The sequence below is a fragment of the Taurulus bubalis genome (genome assembly GCF_910589615.1).
Source record: "Taurulus bubalis genome assembly, chromosome: 3".
Taxonomy (NCBI): Eukaryota; Metazoa; Chordata; class Actinopteri; order Perciformes; family Cottidae; genus Taurulus; species Taurulus bubalis.
Genome location: NC_136591.1, coordinates 30,248,285 through 30,254,568, shown reverse-complemented (window position 1 = coordinate 30,254,568; position 6,284 = coordinate 30,248,285).

Below are 6,284 nucleotides of genomic sequence, written 5' to 3'. Positions count from 1 at the left end.
GCGAGTAGTGTCTGAATGCGCAGGTCAACTGGCAGCAGGGCCTGGAAGAAATGGTCCCTAGCTAGCTCGCTCTGGATGGACGGGGGCATGTGGGCGTAGGTGCGGTGAACAAGCCCCTCAATGTCATTAGCGAGCTCCCTCAGCGGCTCCTCTGGCCGTCGCTGTCTGCTGCATGGCTAGTGGCAGACTCGGATCCTCCGCCAAGAGGACCAAACCTCTGCTGCAGGATGCTACCTATTGCCAACCCCGCCAGACGCGAGGGAGGTTAACTTCCCCGCCAGACGCGGGGGAAGGCTGTCTGGCGCTTTATCAGTCCTGCCAGACATAAAGGTTTTACAATACTGCAGCAAACAGGCGGTCGGTCTCAATCCGGGTCGCTGTCCTCATCCCACTGCCAGTGTCTTCTGGTTGTAGAGGATCTGAGGCCTGACTTGGAGGGTGCAGACTCTTCTGACCTCTGTGGGGCTAGGGGCGCCATGCCAAAAGGGAGGGTGAAAAGATAGCCAGGGGGAAAGGGACTTGGATGCTGCAGGTCCTGTCAGAAACTCAGAGTTGGGAACCGCTGGGTGAGAGGGTCATCTTCATCTTTTTCTTCCTCCTTCAGGATGATCCGCACCAAAACCTCTGCTGCAGGATGCTACCTATTGCCAACCGCGCCAGACGCGAGGGAAGGCTGTCTGGTGCTTTATCAGTCCTGCCAGACATAAAGGTTTTACAATCCTGCAGCAAACAGGGTCTCTGGTCCTCTTTCAGGGTCTATGTCGCTCAGGTGTAGTAGTTCTGTTCGCCAACAAGTTTCTTTCCAGCAAATTATCTCAAGCAGTTCAAAACTCAAAGAGTTAACTTTACACGGTTTGGGTTCACAGGAGGTTTTCAGTCCATGTCCAAGTCCAAAGTGCAAAGGGAAGAATCAGAACCGCCGCGGCCCTTATATAGCCTTGGTCCGGTTTCCATGGCATTTACTAACGTGCTTGCGTGCGTGTGTGCGTGCGTACGTAACTGAAGTTGCATGTTGCAGTTGCCCTGTTTGTCTCCAACGTGACAAAGACAGCAACATGATTAAGATTATTGAGTTCAAACACTTTCATAACGACCACTCTTCCATTTTTATTTCAGCCCAGATTAACAGACAGACTACAGCTAACTGAACATGATTTAATGTTTGTTATTCTAACATAATTTTTTAATAATACAAATAATAAATGACCAATGACCTTGGTGATGAGCCTTTTTAGTAGCTTATATCAAACTATTTTCTATGAATACAGTTATATTATATAGTATATAGTTATTGTTATGAATAATATCTCTGTTCACTCTGAGTATTTAATTTGAGGGGAAATTGGATTGTTATTGCACGTTTATTTTGAGTATTTATTGCACTTTTTACTGAACTATATTTACTTGACAGATAAATAGTTACTTTGCAGATTAAGATACATTTCCCCTCTCAACTTCTTTAAACTGTTAGGGGAAGATAAAATGATTACTGTGTAATCCAATATTTACGGCAGGATCTTTTTCTATTGTGCAGGACCGACTTCTTCTGGATACCTGGGGGAAAGAAGACACAACTGAATAGCAGAAATAGGATATTGTTGTCAAATGTTTTCTCCTTTTGTCTCATTTTACAAATCAAATCATCTCCCCTGTGTAATGTGGAAGTGTGTTCCCTCGGGGAACAGTGTTTCCCTCTTGGTATAAATAGTGTTTGTTTACTTGATTATGTTATTGTGCTGAGCCCTAAACCAGGACTGCGCATGTGCGCAGTGCTGCACGCTGCCTGTACATGTGAGAGAATAAAGGGAGTGTAATATCGCTGCTTCTCTCAGCGCTTGTGTTTTTCAAGTACCCGTATGTACTCGGCATTACGGGAAGAAGTCAGTTCTACGCTCTTACCGTAATGCCTGTATATGGGGACCTAAAGAAAACCTTATGGGCTGCTTGACTGTTTTTTGAAGTGGAGGCTGGACTGCAGTACATTCTCGGGTAATCTTTACAAAGGCTACTGTTGTAGTAGTTTACTCTTCATCAAAGTCTGGTAACACCTGCTCTGTGTCCTCGGAGGGACGATGAAGAAACTCAAAACGATGAACACGTGTTGATTTCACTGTTGGTGTTTGGTGAGAGCTTTTAAAGGTTAACGGTTGCTCTGTTGACCCTTCATCAATAGTTCAAGTAACTGTACATTTACTCTACATGTCGAGGTACTTTTACTCTGATGGCCTTAGTACAGTTAATCTGCATGTTATGCCACGCCTTTTGGAATAAAACATTCGGAAAAACACAATGTTCATTTTAATTCATGCCTACCGTAATAGATTCACACATTAATTGATGACAATGGAAAATAGGAGTTTGTCTTCTTCTTCTTTATTATTTTCCCAAGATAACAGTAAATAGTGAAGGACTACGACCATATACATTTCTTTTGCATTTCTTCATCAAAATAATGCGGCTCTTCAGAAACATTGCTTGTTAAGTATTTGCAAGTCTTTCTCTAATTCTTGGTGCCTATTAACACAATGGATGTGATGCATCACAACAACAGAGGGAATGTTAACTTACTCTAAAACAATCATCACAATGCTCACTCTTACACAATGCTTTGATTGTCTCATATTGTTAAGTAACTGATTTTATACGGTAATGTGGGTAATATCTAAAACGGCCAGCAGGTGTCGCCATCTCACCACTAGAGGGTTGTCTGCGCATTGTATCCACGTTTGTGCGGTCTGAAAAATGTGCGCGGTCTGAAAAATCTATTGCGCCGCCACTTCGACTGGCCTGCGCGGCCGCGCACGCGCGCAGCTTAGAGGGAATACTGGGTATAACCCACAAGTTTGGGTCCGTGTATCATCCTCAATCTCAGGGTTTGGTAGAAAGATGTAATCAAACGTTGAAGAGAAAAATTGCAAAGATGTGCGAAGGCACAAAGCTCACGTGGGTGAATGCGCTTCCTCTGGCATTGATGTCTATGAGGTCATCACCAGGAGGTAAGACGCATCTGTCACCACAGAGATGGAGGTCACGTGCCACCTCTGGATGTGTGTAATATTGAGATGACTGAATATCTGCGTGCATTAATTTCTCTCACTGCAGCTCTCTCAAACCAGGTTGTTCGGGCCCAGACGATGATCCGGAGGCAGCAGAGCATCCGAAGGTAAACATCGGTGACTGGGTCAGGGTCAAAGTTCACAAAAGAAAGTGGACTGATCCCAGGTGGACTGGTCCGTACGAAGTGAAGGAGGTTACTTCACACTCGGTCCAGGTCAAGGGCAAATCAGGAGCCCATCACCTGACACATTGTGCCCCAGCCCCATGTCCAACAAGGACATTAGCTAAAATTCAATCTGATTTATAGAATGCCTCCCCATCCAATCTATTACCTCTGTTTGACCAAAACCCACCACATGTGGTGTGACCAATGGGAATTAGTGGTGGGCAATACGGGAGTCCATGACTGGGGTTATATTCCCTCTATAGAAGGTGGAAAAGACAGAGCCCAGAGAATACATATCTTCTCCCCCGACCGACACATAACCCCAGGAAAAATTTGTTCACAATTTCAATGCACCCCAGGAGCAGTTGCTCTTACCGACCCCAAACTAACAGATGCCGGAGTATATGTGGTAGGGGCCATAGAGGGTGGTAAGGACCCCTTACGACAAATAATAATCAAGGTAATCACGCAAGAAGAAGCAAAGAAAAGGGCTGACGCTGTAAATAGATCTAAACCTGCTGCCTCTCCAGAAGCAATAGGGACCACCCCCTCCGCCGCAACAGTAGAAACCCCACACAACCCGGTGGCATATGTAGACTTGAATAATTTCACCGCGGATGCCAGATTAGAAATGGAAACCGGATTCCTGGCAAGCGCTAATGTTTGGCTACAGCAGCTTAGGTACACCGCTAAGACCCAAAACCTATCCAGTTGTGTTGCCTGCGCCGCACCCAGACCTAGTTTAGGAACCTCACCGTTCCCCATAAATCCTATTAACGATGTGGTAGGATTTGAATGCATGATGGCTCTGTTCTCACCCTCTAACAAATATAAAAAAAAACTGCACCTCACTGCGCTTACTTTTCCTTGCAGTCTCACCGGTTCGAGCTTCTGCTGGAGTCCAGTTCTATAGGGGTAATTACACTTGTATCCGAAGGAATGTGTCTTCATCCAACGCCAAATCCCTGGGTGAGTTGCCCCTGACTGAATGTCACAATGTGTTTACGATAAGCAATGGCAAAGGCTCTCTCTCATGTCCCAATTGTTCAAGCCTCACGGATAGGTTGTTTAAAAATCAGACGGAAGCTTTGGCTGATGTTTGGTGGATGTGTGGACCGAAACAGAAATTAAGACCAATCCTACCCCCTAATTGGACAGACTCCTGCGCCTTGATTAGACTTTTGATGCTCATAACTTTGATCACTCTATCTGAGGCAGACATCGATGATTTGACCAAAATGCGCCCCAAACTTTCCAAGCCTTGGTTGACTAAAAGAGCCATAGGAGACTTATCTGCAGGGTTTGGTAACTGGGACCCTGACACTCCTCTTGGAGGCATGGATTCTCTGGTGTATCTGTTCCCAGGGGAGTTCCCAATGAATTTAAGGCTAGATGTCAAGTAGGTGCAGGATGGGAGTCAATCTTCATATGGATTACCCCCAACAAAAATGTAGATTGGATTAATTACCTCTATTACAACCAGCAAAGATTCCTGAACCACACCAGAGACACCGTAAGAGGCATCTCTGAACAACTTAGGGCTACTTCTCTAACGGCTTGGCAAAATAGAATGGCTCTAGACATGTTGTTGGCCGAAAAAGGGGGCGTGTGTCAAATGTTCAGGGAATCCTGCTGTACATACATCCCCAACAACACGGCCCCTGATGGAAGTATAACACGTGCCTTAGGAGGTTTGACCAGTTTAGCTAACGAATTGGCGGAAAATTCGGGCGTGGAAGACAATGCATTTACCAGTTGGATGGAAAACATCTTCGGAAAGTATAAAGCTCTTGTCCTCTCAGTGCTAATGTCAAGAGGTATATTTCTAGCCATTCTGGTCAGTTGCGGATGTTGTTGCATTCCCTGTCTCAGGTCCCTGATGGAACGTCTGATTAATACTGCACTGACCAAGAAAGACCCCATTCCGCCCCCTTACAGTCAGCAGTTCCCTTTGTTGGAATACACTGCCGACCCAGACATCCCCGACGATTTTACAATCTGATCTTGTGTGACCATAGAATTGATTCACACTTTAGTAAGTGTGAAAAGGGGGAAACTGAGTTTTTTTCCCGTAATTAGATAATGATAATTGTTAAAAACATTTGATTCACACCATTAAGGTGTGAAAAGGGGGTGTTGAGGATATCCATCTTATTAAAGCATTCATTTTGTACAACATTGTTAGAAGCATCTATTGTACCCAGTCAAGCTAGGAGGACGGGTTATTTGACATCGTTATATTTTACGCACACACATTCACGCTTGGCTGACAACATGCACACACACTGATACTTGTGGCCTTGGAGGATTCGTGAGCCAAGAGGGGCATATCCAACCCTGTGCTCCACCAAGGAGATCTCAAAGTCTAAACCAGGAGACTCTCCCATCTTAGTTCTGTCCAATCACAAATGCTCTTAAAGACTATATAACACTTTGAACTCTCCTAAAGAGTCAGTCTGTCGAGGAATAGAGCGAGCCGCCCTTCCTACAGACCCGTGAGCACGTATTATCTGCTTGTGTGATACTCTGTTGAATAAACCTGATTGAAGTTCAACTTCCAGTGGTCTTTTCCTGCACGTTTGGTCGTTAGAGGACAACGACAGTAACTGTCACTGTTGAAATGACAACTAACGGTTGCGCAATTTAAATCTACCTGTTATTTTAAGTGCGCACTGATATGGAACGATCTAAATGTAAACAGGCTCTATACAGTACTTTATGGCTGAATAAACTACACTTCGTGACTCACTCTCAACCAATCAGAATGCTTGATTTGATCTACCCGTATTATAACACCTGTTAAAACAGAGTGCATTACATAGATGTTTTGTGAAAAAAGACATTATATTTGTCTGTCACCACAAGATCACAAATTGTAAAAAAAAACAGCAACGCACATCCAACCTATACTGTCCTTGTTTGACTGGCTTCATATGAGTTAATGCCCACACAGTCTCTTTTTATTTTACATGACATCACTACATTACTCTAGCCTGTGACCCCCAGTACAATCCAGGCTAGCCTGGACTACACGAATAGCCAATCAGAAAAACGTATCTGT